This window comes from Globicephala melas, chromosome 12 (genome assembly GCF_963455315.2).
Source record: "Globicephala melas chromosome 12, mGloMel1.2, whole genome shotgun sequence".
NCBI lineage: Eukaryota > Metazoa > Chordata > Mammalia > Artiodactyla > Delphinidae > Globicephala > Globicephala melas.
The window spans coordinates 86149333-86174415 of record NC_083325.1 but is presented as its reverse complement, the minus strand read 5'-3'; the positions used below and the strand labels follow the sequence as shown (position 1 = coordinate 86174415).

The 25083-nt window shown below is 39.6% G+C and overlaps 1 long non-coding RNA gene across 1 annotated transcript in view; it reads left to right on the top strand.

Annotated features, from left to right (window-relative positions):
* The window catches only part of LOC132598244 (uncharacterized), a 79215-nt gene that overhangs the window by 48708 nt on the left and 5424 nt on the right, over positions 1-25083 (top strand). Inside the window, exon 2 of the long non-coding RNA XR_009566250.1 lies at positions 9480-9608. This is a non-coding gene — a long non-coding RNA (uncharacterized lncRNA). The remainder of the gene's footprint in view (positions 1-9479; positions 9609-25083) is intronic.

The following is a 25083-nucleotide window of genomic DNA, read 5'->3' as shown; positions in this document are numbered from 1 at the left end:
GAATAAAGAGGTTAACTTATGGTGAGTTTCATGTGACAAAGGAGAGCAAAGGTATAAAAGAAAGATAGTTGTACCTGCTTGATTTTATGTTTATTTATAACCAAATGTACTAATGCATGTATTTTTTATTGGCCTTCATGTGATGTAGGGGTAGAGGCACTGGCCTGACTGTCAGAAGGCTCAAGCTGTTAGTCTTGGGTTTGGTACTTTGTGTGTGGACATGGCAAAGATTTTAAGAATATTTCACGAGATTCATTATTTATTCATTCATTCAGCAAGTTTGTTTTGGGCTAATAATCACTTTGGAGGAAAAGAAGTAGTAATTTTATCCATAATGTTTGTAAAACTTAGATGTAAAATTTTACTGATTAAAAAAATGTGTGTAGTGAGAAGACACTAAGGTTGATAAAATACAAAGACCTGATCTCTGGGGGAGATAAACACAAGCCAAGCCCTGCTATGGACTGTGTTTTCAGTGGGAGAGTGAATTCTGTAGAAATACACGTGATGAACAGAGGGTGTGGTCTATTCTACATGTAGGGCTCAGGACAAGCTTTGTAAAGACAGTGCAACTGAGACAGTCTTTAAAGAAAAGTTCATGTTTTCACAGCAAATAAGGATCCGGGAAGAACATGTGGAAAAGTCTGAGAAACAATACAGCTTGACATGTTCTAGGAACAGAAGTATTTTGGAATGACTAGAACACACAGAAAGTTAAGAGTTTTGCAGCAGGAGATAATTATGGCTTACATTTCTTGGGCAGTTTTGTGTTAAATTAAACATCAGCTTGTATTAAACATCTCTGGGTGTTGTTTAAGTGTAAACTCACTTACCCCACCCTTCAAACCTAGAAGGAGTTACTCTCACTGCTGGACTTTATCATGATGGAACCAAGGCCCACAGGTGAGGTAGGGAGCCAAGGTCCCAAGCTAGCAGGTGTAGGGAGCAGTGTTGTCAGACAGTCTGCCTCTTAACCACTAAATATTCTGGAGAGATGAGACCCCAGCAGTCTCATATGTAGGCTAAAGATATTGAACTTTATTTGATCTACTTAGAAAACCCTGAACATGCCTTCAAAATTTGCATTGGGAGGAAGTAGGAGCTTGACTTCCAGGACACCATTTAGGAAACAAATGCACTGATCAAGACAAGAAATGGTGACAGTCTCCCAAAGGCAGTAGTGAAGGAAGTACAGGCAGTACAGGCAGGAATGAAGGAAGGTCAGGGAACAGATTTGATAGCATGGTAGATTTTATGAGCTTTGGAAGCTGCTTAGATATGGCCGAGGAGGGGACAGCCCAGGAAGACTCGTAGGAGAATTCCAGAGCAAATATACGTAAATGCAACTGGGTCAGGATCCTACAAGCAAATTGGTAAAATTAGGATTAAAAATTACACTTTAGTCTTTCTGGCTCTGTTGACACTCACACTATGAAAACAGCAGCTCTTTGGATTTCCCGACCTCTACTTTCCCATTCCATGAACATAGTTATCACATCCTTGAAGCAGCCTCCTTTGTTGCAATGGAGCCACTATCACTTTCTTCTGGTCCTACTTTGTCAATTAAACGAATGTCCCTATTCCCATCTGTATTAGTTTTCTCAGGCTGCTGTAACAAAACATCATAGGTTGGGTAGCTTAAACAAAGACAATAAAGAGAGAAATGTATTATTTCACAGTTCTGGAGGCCAGAAGTCCAAGATCAAGGTGTCGGCACAGTTGATTTTTCTGAGGGCTGTGTGGGAGAGCCTGATCCCGGCCCCTCTCCTAGCTTCTGGTGGTTTACTGGCATCTTTGACCTCCCTTGGCTTATAGATGAATCACCCCAATCTGCACCTCATCTTCACCTGGCGTTCTACTTGTATGCAAGTCTGTGTCCAGATTTCTCCTTCTCATAAAAATTGGATGAGGGCCCACCCTACTCCAGAATGAGCTCATTTTAACTAATCACACCTACAACAGTCCTGTCTCCAGATAAGTTCACACACTCAGGTGCTGGGCTTTAGGACTTTGACATACGAATTTCCAAGGGACACATTTCAACCCATAACACCGTCCAATGCCAAAAGCAGCAGGTATGCTCACCATGACAGGGAAGGCACTGCCACCAATGTCCCATGCTGGAAGCACAATCATTACTGTTGATGAAGCCCCTGATGTCCACACTAAAACTTCCATGTTGGGTATTTTCTCCAAGGGTAGTGTTACCTGTGGATCCTCTCACTGGCATGATGTTGCTCAGATCTTGGATGTTCAACCCTCCCAGGAGATCATAGTGAAGCATCGAGGCATCTTCAACTTGTGTTTATACTTTAACGCATCCCTCTTGCTGGGGAGTTGAGCATGGCCCACAGATCTGGACTATGGAACAATTGAGGAAGAGACCCTTGTTTTGCCTCAATGATCCCCATGCCTGATTTTCACGGAGAGTGAGCAGGTGACAAAAACACTGATGCTGAAACCACTGTTCATCACATCACTTCACTTCACAAGGTCACAACAACGACATTCTCAAAACCACAGTCTTTTTGTTGTCTGTCCTAGATTTGCAAAGCTGGCTGTGTTTTATAAAACCTGAATGAAGTTAGGAGGGGATAACATTGAATAATGGGTCTCATTCATATTTCAAGAAAAAGTACCAAATGAGTTTTTCAATTCTATGTAAAGCAGCTGAGGACATCTTAGAACCCACTGCATATATAGTAGTGGATTTGGGTCTGGACATTGTACATTAAGAAGATGTGGTCAAGATTGAAGTTATTCAGTGGAGGATGACATAGATATTGAGTTAACAGTAGTGAGTTCCCTGTCAATGAATGTGGTTAAGTCCAGGCTAAACAATGGTAAGGCCAAATAGCTGGGCAGAGAGCCATGTAATGACGAACTCATCATGGGGATTCAATATTTGTTGGATGGATGGATGAATGAATGAATGAATGGATGTATAGAGCATCAAAGGAGTCACCCAAACTCATTGACTTTAAAGTGTCTCATAACCCTGAGAATCTATGAGTCTATAATTACCTTGTCCTTTATCAACCTGTATAAAAACAGCATTATTCTTCCTAAAATGTGTGTGCAATGTAAAATATCTTATTGCTAGCTAAGCCATAGATTCATATTTTGGCATTCTAAGAGAGGAAATTCTCTCTGAATGCTCAATGCTGATATGTGTATTGGCTGTCTGGCACACCATCATTCATGCCATCTGTTCGGGTGGCATTATGCCTAATTGCAAGGTGGCTTGACAATTTTAAGGGGTTTTGCATGCCAATCACATTGAGCTTAGCTAGCTAACCTGCAGAACCCAGAACATAACAAGCTGAAAAATTTACCCTGCTGGTAAATCACAACTTCAAATGAAAAGATCATGCCTCATTAAAAACGGCCATATTTTTTGACTGTGGTAGGTATCTTTCAAGGATCCTCTATAGATTTACCTTCCCCTCAGTGATGACTGCTGCAGCGATCTCATGCCATGGAGAAGAGATAATGGACAAGACCATGTCTTGTCCAGCCTGAATCACTGATGCCTTAGAAATGTTCAGAATTCCTAAAACTCTCATGCTTGGAAACAAATGCACCAACCTGCCAGAATTTCACAGCATTGTCTTCCTATAATAAGCAAACATCTGTTACACTAAAATTCAGTTTACCTTTTGGAAAAGATGCAGTAGGAGGCTGGATATGAGTGCATTTGCTTACCTTCTGGAATTGTCATGGAAAAGACCCAACATAAGCATTAAAATATGTAGATTACAAAACAGGAAATTAAACTGCTTTCTTGACATTGAAAATCTGGGAATGTACATTGAGATTTAGAGCTGTTGGTTACAGATGATGTTAAAAGACTTACTCAAGATCAAATAGGTAGCTCATGCAGAGCTGGAATTATGTCACCCAACATATACTCCTTTCTCCCAACACAACTGGAATAATTATAATTGTTATTCTAGTGAAAATGGTATTCATGGCTCTAAAGAAGTCTGGATTGACCATGACATATTTTTACTTTCCTGTCTTTTAATAACTTTTTTTCTCATTATGAACCCAACTGGCCATGCACTTAAACATATGTCTTCAGTGTATGAATGTATAAAATACTTTGAAGATTTGATGTTCTTCATCTTATAAATAAACTTTTGGAGACATTTAATATGGTAAGTTTAACCCTTATTTTTATGAAGTAATCTCTATTTTGAGCGAAGCTCTCATTGAATCTGCTGCAGACAGATGCTTTTGTGTTCCTGTATATTCCACAATATAGTATTGAGTACATAGCAGGAGCTCAATACTATTCTGTACTGAATAGAGATTAGTGAAATGGATAAGAGCAGAGAAGGTGTGAATGGAAGGCAAAGAGAAGAAATACTGCCAATGATTGTGTATATGAATGATGGTGGCTTTTTAAACAAAGTCCAAACTTCTGAAGGCAATACTCCTCACACAATATTTCCATTGCAGCATTCTCCATTTAAATATATTTGCATGCATGCGTGACTGTCAGTGGCATATTGCATGGGCTGAACGTGACAGAGGCAAGTTAAGACACAGTGTATTTTTCTCTCTGCACTCTTTGAACCCACTTTATTGGTCTTCTTTTCTCCATTCCCGAGTGGGTAGCTTTCATCCCCTTTTTTCGTCATATTCATGCATTAGAATAAACTCATTTTCAGTCATTAAAACTCGAAGCTGGTCTAAATCAGCCTTTGTATCTCACTTCTATATCTACATCAATCCTTATCCCAGGATTCAGGTCTGAATAAGGCCCTGCAGCCTTTAGTTCATTTAACGGGTGTCATCTGCTCTTATTTTTCATCTCATGTTATACCTTATAGTTTCTTACCTGTGCTTCCTCTAAAGGAGGAAGCAAGGGCAAGGCCCTATGTGATTAAGGACCTCTGTGCAGATTCCAAAATGTTGATTAGTCATGTTGGGGCATATACTGTGGGTTTAACCGAGGTACAATCGGCTCTCTGTCCTCCTCCTGTTCTCCCCTCAGATGTCAGATAATACACATTGTTTCTGGTATGGATGATGTTCCAGTTGACTTCGTGTAAGTCTTATCTTGTCAATAAGAAATACCTGGCATTCCTACTCTCCAAAATCTGGGTATGTACACACCTCCCAGTGGCAATACGGCCCTCTCCCAAGGGACATGAAGAAACCTACCAACAGAGATAGGGTTGCCTAGAATGAAAATGCAGACACTTTCCAGTGTTAGTTAATCCCCCTTCAGTGGAAATGTAGACACATCCCTATAGCAATACAGACCCTCCCAACAGAAGTGGAGCCATCTGCCAATGGAGTTAAAACCACTTTCAAAGGTGATGCAGCATCCCCTCACCCCCACGTAAAATCCAGGCACCTCCTGAGACCTCCTCCTGTTCCCATTAGGAGAGACAGGTGGCCCCATGAGTTTGTTCCTGACTCTGTGAGCAGCTTGGTTATTTCCAAACTGTGATGGGGAAACTTGTTAGCTTTTGGTCTTTTCTTTTGGAAGACATCCCCTGTCTTCCTATGGTCCCTCACTTGCATTGACCTGGTGGTAATCCTTGGGCGTTCTCCACCCTGCCTTCTCTTTTCTCCTTCCAGCTGTGATTCTTTTCTAGTGTCCTCTTACTTAGAGTTCAAAGAATGATGATAGATTAATTATCTTAGAACAAGCTTTGACTATTTCTTAGTAATTCCTGAAAAGGATGAGTCTAGCTACCATTTTTAGAAAGTGAGAGACTTGTCCATCTTGGTGCTCAGTTTAATGGCCTTAGCTAAGACTCTACAAATGAGAAAAAATGAATATCCAGTTACATTTATTTATATCAAATTTTGATCTGAAAAGACTCTGAGGAAGTTCTTTAGAAAAAAATTTCCAATTACTAGCATGATACATAGATGAATAATTTTTCTAGGAATTTACTCAATCCACATACTTAGTACTCTATATTATAAAATGACCCAATGCACCTTTAGTTCTAAATGACTTCTCTGGACAAAGGATGTGTAATAGTACAATGTTCTAAAGTGTCTCTGAAAAAATGCAGCATTATCTTATCAAAGTTTATGGGAAAGCAGTGAGTCATTTTCTCAAAGGGCAGTAAAGACCTAAGTGCCACAGACAGTCCAAGTGAAGTCAGTGCAAATTAAAGTCCTGGGATTCACTCAACTCTCAGCACCCATAAGTAGCAATGCCATTTTGATAGCTTCCGTATCCTGATCTATAAAGGAATGGGAATTAAATGTACCTCAAAATATTATTTTAGGGTTTGCATGATGACTTTATTTTCATAAAGTCCCCTAACTGGCACATAGGAATATTTCTTTTAATCTGTGAAAAAACTATTAAAATCAGACTCTTATCTAAGTAAACACACATTTTGAACAATGTACATCTCTCAACATGTGGCTCATAAAATCTCAGATAAATATTATCTCCCTATATAGATAGATAGGAAAACTGAACCCAAAGACATTTTTGCTAAATAGGTAAGAACCTTCCTTGAAAGACAAATCATAGCATCATAATTTTTATCTTATATCATCACTGGTGAGTAAAATCACGTTGCAAAGTGAAAATGTTCTGCGCTTGCTGTCTGGGTCAATTATCATCATTTGGCCGGTCTTTCTACATCTTGCATGGAGGCCATGTCAATAAGCCAAGCCCTCCAAGGCTTCTTATGGCTGCAATTAAGTTCCACCCCTCCCCTGGGATTTTCAGAATCTGGGCATATTGTGGATAAATCCACACCATGTAAAAAGGTGGAGGGTAGAGAGAAATAAACAGGGCAGGAGATTGCCAGCATTCCACAAAACATGCTTGCTTTTCGACAGCCTTCTTCACTTCAGTGATGACTTTTATTATGTTCTATTGATTTTCATGTTATTTCCCATTTTTGAGAAGAATGGCTTGAAGCAATAGCAGCAATAAAGCAGTGTTTCTGTCAGTCATCTCTGTCTTTCTCACCCACACACAAGCTCTCTCCATCACGTACACACTCATACACATAATTCTTGTGAGTGTTGAGTTTCCAAATATAGGAAATAAGACAGAGATTTCTAGAACAATAATAAGACCATCCCTAGAAGCTTTTAGCATTCATAACTATTCTTAGAAGTCATCTGAAAAGGGATGTCAACACATTGAATACCAGACCCTCCGACATTGAGAGCTGACAGTATAGACATATTACCTTTGGCATTTAAGCTGAATGTATTTTTTTTCAGTTTCTGCTCTGTGTTAGGCCATGTGATGGTATTCAAGAGTATCCATAGAATAATCCTGAAGATGACAACAGGGCAGGGTCAGCATAAAGCCATGGGAATTTCTAGCCATGGGGCCGTGGTAGACAAAATTATAAAATGCCCACCTAGAATATAACCTCATGGTATACACTCCTGGTATAATCCCTGGGACTGAATAGAATGGAAATCACTCCCATGATGAGGTTAAGTTGCAAAGCACAGCTGGCTCTGAGAAAGATTGTCCTGGGGAACCACTGACCTAATCATATGAGCACTACAGGAGACAAGCCTCACCCTGAATAAAGATAAGCAAATTAAATAAATAAATAAGAACAAGTATGAGCAGTGAGATTTTACACAAGGAAGATTCTTTATTTCTGGCTTTAAAATGGAGAGGACCACCTGTCAGGGAATGTGTGAGGCCTCTTGAAATTAGAGTGGCCCTCAGCTGACAGCAAGCAGAGCATAGGGATCTAGCCCTATTTCTTTGCAGGGAACTGAATTTTGCAAAGAATAAGTTTGAATGAGGACCCCAAGCTCAGAAGAGAGCACAGCCACCAAAACCTTGATTTGTGTCTTGTGACACTCTAGCAGAGAACACAGATATGTCAGGTCTGGACTTACAGAATGATGGGCTAAAAAATGGGTGTTTTTTATACGAACTTTATTGAGATATAAATTATATACCACAAAATTCATTCACAATGTCTCCTTTTTTTAAATGATGATCACAGAGCTGTTCACTGTCTAATTTCAGAACATCTTTATCACCCCCCAGAGAAATCCCATGCCCATCAATAGTTGCTTTCCATTTCTCCCTTCACAATCCCCTGGAAACCACAATATGGTTTCTGTTTTTATGTATTTGGCTATTCTTGACATTTTGTGTAAACTGAATTATATACCATATGACTATCTGATTCCTTTCATCGAGCATAATATTTTTGAGATTCACCTGTAGCATGTATAAATACTTCATTCCTTTGCATAGCTGAATAGATTTCCATTGTATGGATATACCACATTTTATTTATTCATTCATCAGTTGATGGACATTTGGGTTTGCTTCTCCTTTTTGACTGTTAGGAATGGTGTTGCTATGAATATTTGTGTATAGAATTTTGAATGAACATATATTTTCAGTTCTCATGAGTGTATACCTAGGAGTGAAACATTGAGTAGTATAGTAATTCTATGTTTAACATTTTGAGAATCTGCCAACTTCTTTTACAAAATGATCATATCATTTTGCTTCCCACTAGCAATGTATAAGCGTTCCAGTCTCTCTACAACCTTGTCAACGTTTGTTATTGTCTATCTTGTCATGGAATTATTGGGCATTTTTATGTCTTCTTTGGAAACATGTCTATTGAAATCCTTCTCCCATTTAAAAAAAATTGGATTGCATTCTTATTGTTGAGTTGTAAGCATATTTTATATATTCCAGATATGTCTCATATCACATAAGAGATTTGAAAATATTTCCTCCCATTCTATGGATAGTCTTTTCACTTTTTGATGGTGTAGTTTGAAGCACAAATATTTTTAATTTTGATAAAGTCAAATTTATTTATATATTATTTTGTCACTTGAGTTTTTGGTGTCATAGTTAAGAAACCATAACCTAAACAAAGACCACAAAGTTTCACTTTTACATTTATATAAAATATGAAGTGTTATAATTTTAGCTCTTATGGTTAAATATATAATAAATGTTGAGTTAATTTTTTTATATTATGTGAAATAGGGGTCCATCATCATCATTTACCTGTGAGTATTCAGTTTTCCAGCATCAGCATCATTGGTTGAAAAGACTATTCTTTCCCCCATTGAGTTTTTCTGACACCTCGTCAAATGCAAGGGTTTACTTCTGGATTGACCGTAAATGCAAGTTCTTACTTCTGGATTCTCATCTTCTTCTATTGATCTCTAGATCTATCCTTATGCCAATACCACATTGTCTTAAGCTTTTGAAAAGTGTGAGTCTTTCAACTTTGTTTTTCTTTTTAAAGGTTATTTGGCTGTTCTGGCTATCCAGCATCTCCCTATGAATCGTAGGGCTGGTTTGCATTTGTTTTTCTTAAGCTTAGCTTTTCTACATACAGTCTTTCTGGGTACAGGTGGGATGTGAAGATCCACCACCATTTATGGAAAATCAAGAAGGTGTTGACACTGGAAAGTTCAAACTTGTGTCTGATTTCTCAATCACTTTACGTTTATCATCTCATTTCCTTTCTTAGGAAGGCAGTGGGCTGGTTAAAAATAACTGGAAGCACCCAAACAGTAACTGAGAAGGAAAGAACCACCTGAAAGCTAGGGGTGTGGAAAAGATGGAAGCTACAGGCCTGAGTGAAGCCACAGCTGAAAGGGTAAGTGATGGGCTCAACATGCCGGGCACATACCACACACTCCACAGACATTTACTGAGTTAATTAACAGATCAAGGTTCAAGAATCTGAGGGATGCTGTGTGATTCATAGGGAGGCTCTCTGAGCAGTGTGGAGGGCCAGAGGCCCATTTTCATGTGGGTGTAGCTGCAGCCTAGGTCCTTGAACAGCTGAGTCATGAAATTATACAGTCAGGATGTATCCTTCTACTGTCTTCTTATTTCCCCTTCTGTCTAAATCTGATTCTCTTCAGCCTAAACGTGGATGCATTGTTATGGCATTTGATTACTGGCTATTCAACCAAAAGGTAAAATAAACTGTTTTCATCTGCTGTATGCTTAGTGCCCATCAGATGCTGGTCAACCCAAGTGGTGTCTCAGTGGAAAAGCATGACCTGGAGAGATTGGCTTAGGTCTGTATGCTGGTGTCTTTGTTCCAGATGCTGTAAGAAAATTCCACAGACTGGGTGGATTATAAACAACAGAAATTGATTTCTCACAGTTGTGTTGGCATGAAGTCTAAGATCGAGGCACCTGCATAGTATCCTTCTGGTGAGGGTCTTCTTCTTGGTTCACAGTTCACACCTTCTTTCTGTGTCTTCACATGGAGGAAGGGCTGAGGGAGCTCTGTGTATCCCTCAGATACACAGGGGTGCTAATTTATAAGGGTGCTAATCCCATTCTTGAGGGCTCCACCCTCATGACCTAATCACCTCTCAAAGGCTCCACTTTCTAATACCATCACATTGGGGGTTAAGGCTTCAATACATGAATTTTGGGAGGACACAAACATTCAGTTCAGAGTACACATCAAGTGACATAATCTTTACATAACTCAACCTCTTTGTCATTAAAAAATGTGAATAATCATCATACCTACCTCACAGTTTTGTTTTGAGGATTAAATGAGTTCATATATGGAGAATACTTAGAATAACATCTGGCATAGATACTTAAATAGTATTAATATAAATAAATATGAATATATTTCATTATTCTGAGGAGTATATTAAAAATTATACTTCTCACTTCTTTAAGGTTTTAAAAAATACTTAGGTAGATATAATGCAGACTTGAAATAACCAGAGCATAATTAAGTGATAAATATTGTTTAATTGCCTGTTCCTGCAATGGGCATTCCAAGATAGGAGAGAGAATCTGGAGCTGATACAACCAGAGAAGTTTCCTAAAGAGGACAAGAATGAGCCCTCCCCAAAACACTAGGTGCCAGTGACAGCTGAGGTCTCTCTCTTAGGTCTTTTTCTTGTGGTAGCACCAGCTGACAAAATAGAATTCAAACTCCAGTTCAACACACACACTCATGTTAATGCCAGTAAGCCACCACCCCTTGGTCCAGAATGGAGTACTGGTCCCAAAATATCTGAGAGGTGCTACAGTGTCAGTTGTAGGTGGAGTCAGTGCACACTGGCAGAGGAAAGTAGCTGGAGTGGGCAGAGAAGCTTGGGTCTGCTCTTCTGATGGGAAGGGGGCAGGGCTTTTGGTGAAGTGTCCCAGCTGGTTTAGCAGTGACAGTCTGTTTGGAGTCTGTGTCCCTAACGCATGGCGCTGGCCCAGAGAGGCCTCGTGTGTTGCAAGAGCTTTTTCCTTTTCTCCCTATCTCCACTCTTACCGCCATACAGCACCTTTATTTAATTGAAGCCTAAATTATTACTTATAAACATGAATCAAATATCATGTCTACCTTGTGCAAAACCCTCATTATATTCCCATTACACTTGGTATAGATAAGTGAGACTTCTCACCTCTCCAGGGCCATCCCCTCCACTCCTACCTGGGCCAGGCTGCCTTCTGGCCTTGACTTTTATCCTTCTTCCTCGTCCTGATGGTGTTAGATCCCCAACAAACTGAGTTTGCTGTTGTTTCTTGGGCACCTTAAGATACCTTTGCTCTTACTGTTTCTATACATCTCTTAGCCCTTCATTTGGGGTCCATTTACATACCGTCTCTTTGACCATTGGTCTAATCTCGCTACTCTTGTCACTCTTCCACCCTTATTGCTGCTTCATTTTTCATCCTAGGATGTATTGCTTCCTGCTGTTGGGCAAAGGGGTCTGTCTATGTTGTGAACCACATCAACTCCATTGAAGATAAAATTGTCCGGTATATTTTAGGACCTCAAAAACATTTCTTGAATGAATCAATGCATATATGAATGAGTAAATGGAAAGTTAGAATCTGACATGAGTCAATGGGGAGCCGTTATCAGGGCAGTGACTCCATGGACCTGGTGTTTTGGAGCATAAAATTAGATGTGCTGTGCATTATGCTTGGTAAGAAGTTGAGGTCAGGGACAGTCACCTGAGAGAATAGTGCACTCATTAGCTGGAGTTTGGAGAAATGGAAGTCTGAACCCTGTTAAGTATACTGGGCATATAAATAAAGGGTCAAAAGAAGAAACGGCAACACTTGTTGGCATTCTGGATAAGGGGAACAAGGGCAGACATTGGTCGAAGTGGACCCCAAGTCCTCTCATGACAGACTGTCGAACTTTAAGGGAGTTGGGGCATCTGGAAGGAGAACTCAGGGAAATGACATGGCCAAATCTGGACACACTGAGTTTGAACTGTCAACGGAGTGTCCAGCCAACAAGGGCTATTTGCCAGTTGACTTTTGGGCACAAGGATTCCAATCATCAGACAGGAAGGAGGTAGGTGGGTATCATAGGTATGACTCTCCCAGAAGCAGACCCTGAAAGAAGGATTAGATGAAAGTGATTTAGTAAGGAAGTATATATATATATATATATATATATATGTATATATATAATACATATATACACATTATAGTATGTAGATACGAGAATCTTAGCTCCAGCAGTTTACTGAGTCTATTCTAACAAATGTTAGTAAAATATCTTCGTTGTTTATATTAGAATTTTAACTTTGCTACCCCTCCTAATTATTATGATGTATTTCTATCTCCTCACTTCCAAGTCCCCCAAATGAAGTGTCTACATCTTCTTACAATCACCCATTGTTTTTAACTTAATCACTCAGACCTGGACCTCAGTGTTTAGAATGTACCAGGATTGCTTGCTACAAGTTCACAGACATCTCCCTATTGACCTGGTCAAAAGTTTCTTTACTGAGCTACATAAGTGATGAGTTTTACTGAATTCAACATTATCCGTTCTCTTCAGCAGTTGATGATGTTTCTGACCTCTTGGTTTCCAGGTCATCCACATTTCCAGGTCCCTATTTAGGTCTCCTTCTCCCAAAACTTTCCTAATGGTGGGTTTGGGCCAGGGCCCTTGACCTTCTGTTTCACGTTTGCTGCACTTTTTCTCCTCACATTCAGTCCTTTTGTCAAGAGCAGCTATTGCTTTAACTTTAACTACCCTCCAATTATGCAAAGCATCACCATTTTTACGTCTTCATCATGATCATTTGTGCAGTTATGTGAGGAATGGAATGTGTATTCCAGAAGTGGTCCTATCGTATATATTACTCAGCATCAAAATAGCATTTCTGAGTAGGTTTTAGTTTCTTTGGTTAATCTTCTTCTCCTTTTTAAATAATCTTTTAAAATAATCTATTAGGGACATTTAGGGCTTAGCAGAGCCTAAGCTCTACCTCCCTATTCTGGAAACCCGAATTCCTCTCTGTGACCACTACTGTACATTGTTCACTGTCCTCAGAATGGCAAGTGCCAAACACTGTCAGGAAGTTTCACTCCAGCCTGTACGGTGGGTGGTGCCCTTCTGGACCTCATCAGAATCTTCATCGGTTTGCTGTGTCTCATTCCCTGCTGGTCCTGCTTCCAGGACATACCAATTTTTCTGGAGAGGACCTCTGACTTAGGATGGTACAAACTTATTTTTTTTGACCTTGTGATGTTGTGAAAGTAATATACATTTAGTAGAAAATGTACATCAAGTTTGAATTTTGATCTTTTCCCAGGCTAATGCTATGCTGTAAGATACTCTCTTCTGACGTTGGGCAGTGGTAGTCACAGCCCCCCCATCAGCCAGGTGATCAATCACAAGGGAAAAACACCTAGACACTTACAACTATTCTGTACCCAGACAAGCATTCTGTTTCACAGTTTCAGTACCATATTCAATCAATTACATGAGAGAGCCAACACTTTATTATAAAATTGGCTTTGTGTTAGATGATTTTACCCAACTGTGAGCTAATTTAAGTGTTCTGAGCATGTTTGAGACAGGCTAGGCTAAGCTATGATGTTAACTGCCAGTTCCCAAATCTACCTGAAACCCATTGAAGTCACCCCAGGATGTCCCAGGGGAGTCTTGTAAACACTGGGATAAGTGGGAAGGGTTGGTTCCATTGACCTTGGTTCTTGGAGTTTGTTAATCATGATATGACCTGATACAGACATCTTTGCTCATTGTTCTTTCCAGCAAACTACCTACAAAGATATCCACCTGACTGTTATACCTCACATCTGAGCCTTAGCCATTAGACAAGAACCAAAGCAAACCGGGATGTATGCAACTTGTTATAGATTGAATTGATCTATGTTCCCCCAGAAAGATTTGTGAAAGTCCCAACTCCCAGTATCTCTGAATGCAACTTATTTGAAAACAGGGTCATTACAGATGTAATTAGTTAAGAGGAGGTCATGATGGAGTACAGTGGGCCCTTAATCCAATATGACTGGGGTCCTTATTAAAAGAGGAGAAAGACACAAAGAGGAGAACCCTATGTGAAGACAGACACATGGAAAGAATATGGGCATGCAAACCAAGGGAGGCCAAGGATTGGTGCAAACACTAGAGCTGAAAGAGGCGAGGAAGGACTCTCCCTACAGGTTTCAGAGGGAGGATGGTCCTGCTGACACCATGATTTTAGAATTCTCCTCTCCAAAACTGTAAAACAATAAATGTCTGTTGTTTGAAGTCTCCCAGTCTGTGGTGTTTTGTTACTACAGCCAAGCCCACCACCAGCAGCCAGTAGAACCCTTTGGGTTACACTGACCCTAGATTTGCTTAAGGCACCATCCTATGCTAAGCATGTGTTTGACATGAGGTTGGAAAATGGCGGTGCTTCACCTTAGGCATCAACTGCAAACAAAGAAGAATATTTTTCGGTACTCTAGATAATGTGTCCTATGTGAAAATGCCTATTTCTAGTATTAGTTTAAGAGCTCAGATTAGCTAACTGCCTTTTCCTGCTAAAAGGAAGACCTATGGCATGATTTAATTAGTCGATCTCTTGTAAATGGATGGTTTAGAAGAGAATGACTTTAGGCAAGATATCCCTGTAACATTTTTATCTCTCATTGATTCTGCTCTGGTAAGCGCATGCAATTCAACATCAAGAAGAAGAATATGCGGAAGGCACATCGTTTTATAGTGCTGGAAAGCAGATGTATAGAGATTCTTGTAGACTTTGAATGCCAACCCAATTTTTTAAAGTGCTAACATTCTTCCAAGTTATTTGTTATTCTAGGAAACTTGGTCCATACAACAGTGAATACTTTATCATGTAAGTTAATATGATGTTAGAAAAATGAAATGTATTGATTATCCTCTGATCAAATACTGCATCTTATAGCAGTAGAAACCTTTATTCAGACATTCCATCTTGACCGGATGGGTTATTAGGCAAGGAATAAACGGGCTGGTCCCATGAAAGCATTTATAGTGAGGGCAGTGCAGTTGTAAAATAAAGGGTGCCATAAATTTTGTGCCCGGTAGCTCTTCAAACAGGCACTCACGTTCTACACAGATGGCAGTGCATTTCAATTTCATAAGCAGCCCCTTATCACCATCTCTTTCTTTTGTGTACATTACCGTGGCAAGCAAAGCCCAAGGCTATTGGCAGAGCTGATAATTTTTTTTTTTAACATGATTGCCACTGCTTTGGGATTAGGTAAACGGCGAGGAACCAGAAGCAGGACTTTCCAGCTTGAGAGCTTGTGCATTTGCCAAATGAGTGGTTTTGAAAATTGGCCTTCCTTTGCTGAAACATGTTTTTCTACACCCTAAGAAACTTCCGGCATGAAAGAGCAATGTTGTGTCAGGACACAGGAGGCAAATTGAACATTGTGCCTCCTATTTTTTCTTTATTTTTATTTTCTTTTGTGGAATGAAGACTGGCCAAATACTAACTACATTTATATTTCACCACTCTTTTTGGTGGCTCCACCATAGGGGTCCCAGGAGACAATCTGGAGATGGTTGACTGAGTGAACCAGAGCTGTGGACACTTTTTGCAGGAGTATCCACTCAGCCTAAGAGAAGGGTAGGGATGACAGGTTGACCAGAAGTCTAGGTGAGCAGGGGAGCCTTCTGGAGGTATTTGAGACAGAGGTGTCCAGTGAACTCAAGGCAGAACAGACTTTAACAAAGGCACAGGGGATTGTTGCTCAAATGCCGTCCTTATAATCTCGGGTTTCTTGGCAGAAGATACTGTCAACTAAGAGTCAGGTTGATATGTGGGAGCCAGAAAATAATAATCACAAAATCCCAGAGGTTTAAGTTGGGAGACACTCCTCCCCACCTTGCTGCCAGAGTCAAAAACTGATTGGAGTTGCAAGACTGGATGCAGAGAGAGGGCCGGTATGAGGGAGGTTGCTACAGAACGGGCATCCAGAGCCCACAAGTGGTAAAGGAGAGGGGGGCACACACTTCACCATCCTAAGGGTCTATGAAGTGGCCACAGAGCCCGTCCTCAGACCAGGATGCTTTGAACTAAAGTCTAGAGCTTCCTCCACGACACCAACTTGTCTTCTCTTTTGTTTTCATCCATGATAATAGAGACCAGAGATCTGAAATGTTTCATCTCTAAAGGCTCTGAAATCGTTATCAACTTGTGTGCAGCCTGAGGGCTGGGGGTGTTAGGGGATGATAAGATCATGCTGTCTTGGCTCAGCGTCCAGATCCCAGAAGTTTGAATGAGTTATGGGATTTTATTTGGGAGCCAGGAGATTGCATATGGTTATTTATGAGTCATCCTACCGTGTGTGTTGCATGTCCATCAGCTGTTCTTGGCCCAGAGGAGCAGAATCAACATGTCGCTGTAGATGCAGATGGGGCCGTCCCTGGAAGTGGTGAGTCTGGCATGGGAGCAACATGAGGATGAACACAGTACAGCTAGGTATGGCCGCCCTGGGGAAGATCCACCTGGTTGCCTTGTCTGTGTTGGCACCTGCTATTTAACGAGACTTGAGAAGGGAAAACCTGGATCATTTTCTTACTATCTGATCATAGAGTCTGGTATGGAGACAATTTAGAGGGGAAAAAATGAAAATTCAGTTACTGAAATATCACCTAGTCTTAAAGGCAGAAGAGCACTGAGCTATTGGCTCACATGCCTGGGAAGGCCTATCAGCCTGGAGCTGCCCTCTCCTGCCTGTGACCATGAGCCCAAGATGGCATCGCACTATGTGTACATGGACTTTTACACCTGCCCTGGTCCAGGTGCCCCATGGGGTCCATGACTCCAATATCCCCCATCTTCCCTTCAAGAGGTGGATCTTAATACCCTTCCCCTTGAGTGTGGGCTAGACTGGTTTCTAACACGTAGGATAAGGAGGAAGTGATGGTGTCTGACTTTGAGACTAGGTCATACAAGCCACAGCAGTTTCTTGAGTGCCCTTCTCTCCTCTCTGTCTCTCTTTGTCTCTGTCTCTGCCTCATCACTTGATTTGAGGGAATCTAGTTGCTTTGTGGAGAGGCTCACATGCCCAGGAACTGATGTCTCCAGACTCTAGACATGTGAGGAAGCATCTTGGAAGCTCACAGTCAAGCCTTCAGAGGGTAGTTAATCCAAGCTGATGGCTGGACTACAACCTTGTGGGATACCATGAGCCAGAAGCACCCTGCTAAGCTGAACCCTCATTCCTGACCCTCAAACACGGGGTGTTGTGCTAAGCTGCCGGATATTAGGGTTATTTGTCACGAGGCCATATATAACTGATTAAGCTTGGACCCATCCTTTCACACCACTTCTCTAGCCCTCTGGCAGGACTGCTTTTGCCTGGGTCATTAATGGGCCCAACCTGGTCCATGAATCCCTAAACCAGTATACAGGCCCTTGAACCAGAATCCAGTGTTCTCATTGGCATCTAAGGGATCACCTCAGAAAACTTGACTGGACCTTGCTATATTTGTTGCACTTCCTGGAAAGAGCTTCATCCCAGTTTTTGTTTAGGGGAAGTACAGGAACTGCATGGGGTTTTGTGAGAAGGTGAATGGCACTGAAGCTGAGTGCTGAGTTGCTGTTTCATTTGATGACTGCACAATCTACAGCCCATTTGATCTTCCCATCTTCCTGCCATGCTTACTGTCAATCCCACAATAAACCAGGTCTAGTCAATTCTGCCTTCATTTTGTTTCCCACACGTTTCTCTCCATTTTAGCATCGGGACATCTTTAGTTTGTCTCAAGTCTCCCGACCAAGAAAGTTTTCATAGCATTTACCCACCATGTCTCTTCTCTTCTGTTCCTCATGTACAGAGCTGATACTCACCTCCTGAAAATAATACCACCGATCATGTCACTTTCATGTACAAATATCTTAAATTTATCCCAAATTGCCTACAGATAAGGTCTAATATTTTATCTGAACTGAAGATTTGCTCTCCACATACACTCCAAGCTTCTCCATCTGTCTTGCCCTTCCACATGAAATTCCTCATTTCTCCCATCTTGTCATGTCCAAATCTTCTCTTCAGACCAAATATACCTTGTTTTAAGATGCTAAATTTTGTGATAACTTGTTACATGGCTAGTAAGATAAATAAGACATGTGTACTTGTCTTTTGACACAGTTTCACTGTCCCTCTTTAAGTTTATATTAATGCAATTTCTGCATTATATATCACATATAATTTTATATATATATATATATATATATTACACCAAATTGTTCTTGAGAAGTAATGAGCAACATAATTCTTTGTCATCATGACCGTACAAATTTATTAAATCTCAGTTTTCCCATTTGCAAAATCACGTTTTTGGATTGCGATTACTGATATCCTTGGTCCTTTCTAATTCTCACATATCTTAATTCTTTGTGCTTCTATTAGTTCCAAGTGCAAAGAAAACCAATAAAATATGTCAAGTTTTTGAAATCTAATGAGTCAATTAGTGAGTGTTTATTGAGTGACTACTATGCACTCAGAATTTCACCAGGAGCAATGAATTTCAAAACTCCTTTATGTGTCATAGATCATTTTGTTAAAACTACTGATTTTTTAAATTCCCCCATATGTCTTTCATTTCTATAGCTATTTTCATACTGATAATACTTTAAATAAAGGATTTACGGAAAAAAGAAAGCATTCATCCAAACCCAGCACATCTGGTTACTTGTTAGTTGTTAGTGGTCGTTAAAGGATGGCTGGATATGGGAAATTTGAATAAGGTTATTAGGCAGAGCTGACTTAAGGACATGGGGCCCGTGAGCCTCAGTTTAATGATCTGCTCTCGCTGATCTTGAAACTGTTAGTACTTTTTGAAGAAGAGACGCTACATAATGTGGGCTCCACATACCATACAGCCCCTCCTGTCCTCGAGGGATTCTGATATGCTCCTCCATCACTTTCCCGTTGACAGACAATTAGTACAGAGGTGGTTCTAAGTTGACTTCCCAGAAGCAGACCCTAAGGTAAGGGCTTGTGTGCAAGTGATTTATTAAGCAAGGCTTCCAAGGAGAAACAGGTAAAGGATTTGGGGAACCAGCACAGGAAAGGGGAAGAAGCCAAGCCAGAGTGTGATTTCAGGGAAGCCCCCTAGGGTGGCTGCAGGTTGGGAGGTGTGGGAGATAAGCTGTGCTCACAGTGTCTGGACCTGAGTGAGGCTGTTGAGCTTCCAGCTTTCAACCCCACACTCTTTGCTTTGGGGCAAGAGTTGGCAGTGGGGAGGATCTCCCAAGAATTTCCAGCTCTCTGCACACAAAATCAAGGAGACTCCAGTGGCTGAGGGCTGTCCTCAATGAACAGCTACAGGTGCAGACCTTTGGAGATAGAAGCACCTTGAAGCTGGGAAAGGCAAATTGAAACAGTAGAAGGAGCCCCCAGGGGATCTGAGAGGAACACTGACAGCATTCACTATAATGAATGCTCTGAAACCAATAAGCTATCCTTGCTACTCCTGAGAACACTTAACTAAGATCTCAAGTGTAACATTCCGCCAAAGCTTCAAAAGTGAGCAAACATCCTGTGTTCATTAACTTTATACTATTTGCCAGTCGCTGTGCTTTACACCGTGAAAAATACATGGAAAGACAAGGCATGGATCAAGTTGTATTCAAAGGTGAAAAGTTAAAATTGTGGTAGAGACATTCTTTTTTTTTTTTTTATGAGACATTTACTGTGAACCACACACCAGCTCTAAGCATTGAGATTACCAGGGTGGTGCCATTTGGTCCTTGCTCTCAGAAGTTGATAGTGTTGGATGAGGGCATCTGATTGACATGTGAACAAGTCAGCATGATAAGATCTTTCCGAGGCACACACAGGGCCCATTCTAATCAAAGAAGAGGATCCAAGTCTTCAGATGCATTTTGGTGTTAGACTAAACTTCTAAGAATAAATACAATGAAGAGGAGAAGGGAATTCCAGCCTAGGCAATGTATCAGCCAAAATATAAAGACTTCTGTTCATTCTTCCACAAACCTTATTGAGTAAGATTCTGGGGAAAAAGTGGTGAATAAAGGAGAAAAAATGTTTACCCTCATGGAACGTACATTCTAGTGATGGGAAGCAGACATGCGTGCAAAGAAACTTCAAAATATGAAATTCAGAAACAGAAATGTTTGCAAGGAGGGAGGCATGAAATAACATCATACATTCACATATCTGCAAGTAGCTTAATGTGGCTATGAAGCTGGAGAGATAAGATTGTGAGAGAGTACATTATGAATCATGGCAAGGAGCTTTATGAAGTTCTCCTGTGAGTGATGTGGAACTGACAGAGAGTTTTAAATACAAGAGTGAGGTGGCCATGTTTATATTTTAGAAACATTATTCTTGACCTTAATTGCTCTGGGCTTATTTTAATATGTGGTTGCCCAGTTAGTCTCATTGGCTTCTTGCATCTCTGTTATTTTAAGAGTCTCAGTCATCTAATTCAAGGGAGCTTAGCCAGAAGAGTCTCTCTGTTAGTCATCTGAAACCGGGGAGATCGCCCTTCTCCCAGGGGAGATTTGGTGAAGTCTGAAGACAGTTTTGATTGTCAGGGTCTGGAGATTGTTACTGGTACCTAGTGGGTGGAGGCCAGGGATGCTGTTACACACATTCCACAGTGCCCAGGACAGCCCAGACAACCAAGAATTACCTGATCCAAAATGTCAGTAGTGCCCAAGTTGAGAACACCTGTTATAGATTGATTAAAGAGGGATTAAAATAATTTTATCAAGACAAGAGAGTGTCTGGTGCCTGGAAAGGAGTCGAGGAGGTTTGGGGCAATCTCTGAGGGAAATTCATGAGCATTGTTGGATGGCAACAGTTGTCAGAACAACTTACAGAACAACAGTTACAGAATTGCTAAACCAAGGGTGCCAAAATTTGAGGTGTGTTTAAGCACTTTATTACTAAAAACAAAATACTAGGTTTGCAGATTAAATACTCTCTTTTATAATGTTCTCATTGATTTGGATTCAGCTATGTTGTTCTTTAGTGGGAAGGAAGGAGTGGAGTTAACTTTAATGGGACAGTCATTGAGCATCAGAGTGTAGCAACCATGTGGTATCATTTATTCTGTGACAATCATTGTTTTATGACATTAAATCATGGTCTGATTTCCCATCCCAATTAGAAAGGTGTTTCTTCTCTATTATTCAAAATCAAATTTAACCAACAAATATTGAGTAATTACATGCACGAACTCTGGGATTATAAGTATGAATAAAACATTGAAATTCGAATCTATAAGGGAGACAGACATCTCTAAATCCCTGAGTAACTGAGATAAGAGCTATTATAGATGTATGAAGGATATGGTAATTGGAGTGCTTTATGGGAGAGAGATTGCATGGAGATGAGAAGATTTTATGGAAGAAGGGAGAACAGAGTTGAAATATGAAACATATTTAGACTTCAAACAGGGTAGAAGAGGGGAAGAAAATATTCTAGGTGAAGGAAACACCCTAATCAGAGGCTTGAGGATGAAGGAATATAATCTTAATGCAGACTGAATTATCTGAGTTATCTAGGAGATAAACCTGGAAGAATCCACACGTGTCGGAATATGCATAGGCGTCCGGCTCTTTCTTTAGTTTTAAAATTTATTCCTGTTAAATATCACAACTTTTTTAATGCTGTCATCATGGTATTCTATAGCTTTCCACGTTCTTTGTAACTTGCAAAACATTTGAGTTTCATTAGCTCATTGAACTTTACCACAAATGAATCAAATTTAGTGAAAGGTTACCATTTCTTCCAGTGGCAGCAAGAGTGGAGTACAAACTCAGAAACACAGAAGGGACTCACAAGACATTAATCATCATGTTTCTTGGCACTAGTGCTTATCACACCAAGAAGTATTGGCAAAAGCCCAGGAGACAATGAATATGCAACATTTAACTTCTTTCGTTCAAATTACATGTAATCCTTTAGATGTGTCATCTGACACTCAGTATAGCAGACATCCCAGAAATCATGACTCTCTCTCTCTCTCTTTCTCTCTCTCTCTCTTTCTCTCTCTCTGCAGTCCCCAAATTTGAAGTCAAGTGGATCTCTTTACAGTTCTGTAAAAGTGTTCATATCTGATATCCTGGATATATTCAAAAATTCCAAAATAGTTTTTTATTTAAACAGTGCAGCTCTTTTCCTGTCCTGGATAATTTTCTTGCTGTTTTATGACTTTGGCTTTCTTATTTGTGTTTTCTGGATTTGGTTTAAATTTGATGTTAATTGTTTTAAATGAATAATCTTAATGGGATATAGAATTTCTCTTCATTAATTACTAAACTACTAACTTTGTATTTGGATAATCATTGATACTAACGGCAATTAGAAGTTGAAAAGGCTAAATAAATCCTTTGAGAAGTCCACACCTGAGCCACAGTAATTCAAATTCAGGGGATCTCCATGATTATATTTTGAAATAAACATAGAATATGTTACTTTTTGGTCATGACATGTCATAAAAAACCAATGAGAGCATCACAGGGGGAGAAAATAACAAGAAACATTTAGTATAAAAATAGACCAGGAGGGCAAAAGATGTTTCATATCTCAAAACTTTCTTATTAAAGGAGCTCTTGGTCTAAAAATAATATTTGTAGAGTGTTTTAGAGTTTAAAAAGGACATTCATTTCCTTTTTTCATGTGGTTCTTTCAATGTCCTCTGAGCCATCATCAGTCTTATTTTTCTGCTGGAGAAACTTGGGATCATAGAAGTTAAATAATTTATTTTGTTGAATTACATTTTTCCTTAACATCTTTGAAACAAGGATTCATCTTGCAATTAATGCATTAGCAATCATTTCTTAGTGTACTGGCAGTATTTTCTTTCATATCAGTGCTACATATATCAATACATCTTATAATTAATGACATCTTCAAGTCAATAAAATATGGTGAATTCTCAAGTTCATGTGGCTTTAAAATCAACTCTGACTCCAAATTATATACTCTTTCTATGAAACGGTTATCTCACTTATGGTCATCTGTGAAAAATAAATCAACCAACAGAAAAAAGTTTGAACATTGTAGATTTTAAGCTTCAATTATAATGCCTATATTCAAAATATACAAATATTATGTGCTTCACTTGTTTTTTAATAATAAAATATATTGATGCATTCCTATCAATTTTCTTTATCTATATATTTTTAATTCAGTTTAATTACATAAACACTTACCAAGAGCATATTTTGTGCAGAACACATTGCTCTTCATTACAGGGTCTATGTAGCTTCTTAAAATTCAAATTATGCCCTGGTAGGTCATAATTTTTCCTACTATGTATGAGATTTGTGTTCAGAACTGTTGCACGCTTTACCTCATTTAATCTCCTTTTTGTAGATGAGTAGACTGAGGCTTATAAAATTATGCTTTTCCCATGATATCAGAAGTAAAAATTGTTGAACTGAACTTAAAACCAAATCATCTAGCTCTCTAAACCTATTTTCTTCCATTATTTCATGTAAATAGGTAGCTCTTATATAAGGTATGAAAAGAGATGATACACAATTACTTTGGTGTTTTGTAAGGAGTGAGTTTTGTATTCTATTGAGAAAACTAGTATAAATAATCTCTCCTCTAATCAAACAGGCATTCCTTTATTTTGTGAGAATGCAAGCCTCCTGCTGGGGATGTTTCTCATGAGGTCTTCTCATCTCACAAAAGGAGTTTGAAATCAATAAAATGTTCACAGTGTTGATAAAGGCGAAGAGAGAAGATCCAGCAATTTTATTTGTTAATAATAACACTAGATAACTAGAAACTTTAAATTTGCTTGTGTGTTCTCTTCATTTCATAAAAATACTTCTATCCAAAGAGAAGGAAAAAAGAGATATTTCTTCAGCTCTAACCTGAGCTGGGCACCATATATTTTGCATCACCTTTAATTCCCACGATGACACTGCTAGTTATTATAACCCTTATTTTGTAAGTGTAAATATCCACAGATATGTTGCAATGTTAAATATCTTGCCCAGGGTCACATAACTGTGTTTCATTCCAGAACACGTGACCTTTTGCCTACATCATATTGACAGGAAGGATTATTTCTGGGGTTGGGGAGCCCACTGTATACATATATTGACCAATAAATGAACCATTGGAGTCTAAAGACTGCCATCCTACTGCCTGGGTTACTGACACAGTTACACCATTGGAGCCTCTGTCTGAGTTCTGATAGAGTGGAACTAAATGGATTTGTATTAATACCAATCATACATTTAATTGATCATTCTTAATCTTAGAACCTGTTTACCACTCTCATTTGGCTTCATAATACTACATTGTTAATTACCATGGTTGTTGCAATTGGTCTTACATCATATAATACTGTTTTTCAGATGAGAGAGAGGAAACATGTAGAATCAACATGAACTATTCAAGGTTACACGGATATTAAGGGATACATTGCACATGCTTAGATCTCAAATTTTGAGCTCTTTCTCAACATCACTTTGAATGTCAAAATTTGAAATGTATTTTTGGGGGGCCCAGGCACGGACAGGTGATGGACTTACTTCCTTGGTATATGTAAAAGGTTGAAGATAATTCAGTCAGAGATGTTGGCATTTTGAAAGCAAAAGAGTGACGGCTACATCTATGTTTTCTATACAGAGTGTACAAGCCAAGACCTGGGGGGTGATGTTGGAGAAAGAGTTAGTGTAAGTGAAATGGATGTTGGTAAAATTCTCAAAGATGGAGATGCTGTTGTCGGAGAGAAGGAGATGGTCTTGACATCACAAAGCTAGTCCTTCACAGAAGGAGTGAGGTACAGTGGTTGGCCATCTCTGTGCCCTTGGCCTCCCTGTAAACAAAGGAGGGACAGTGGGTCATTA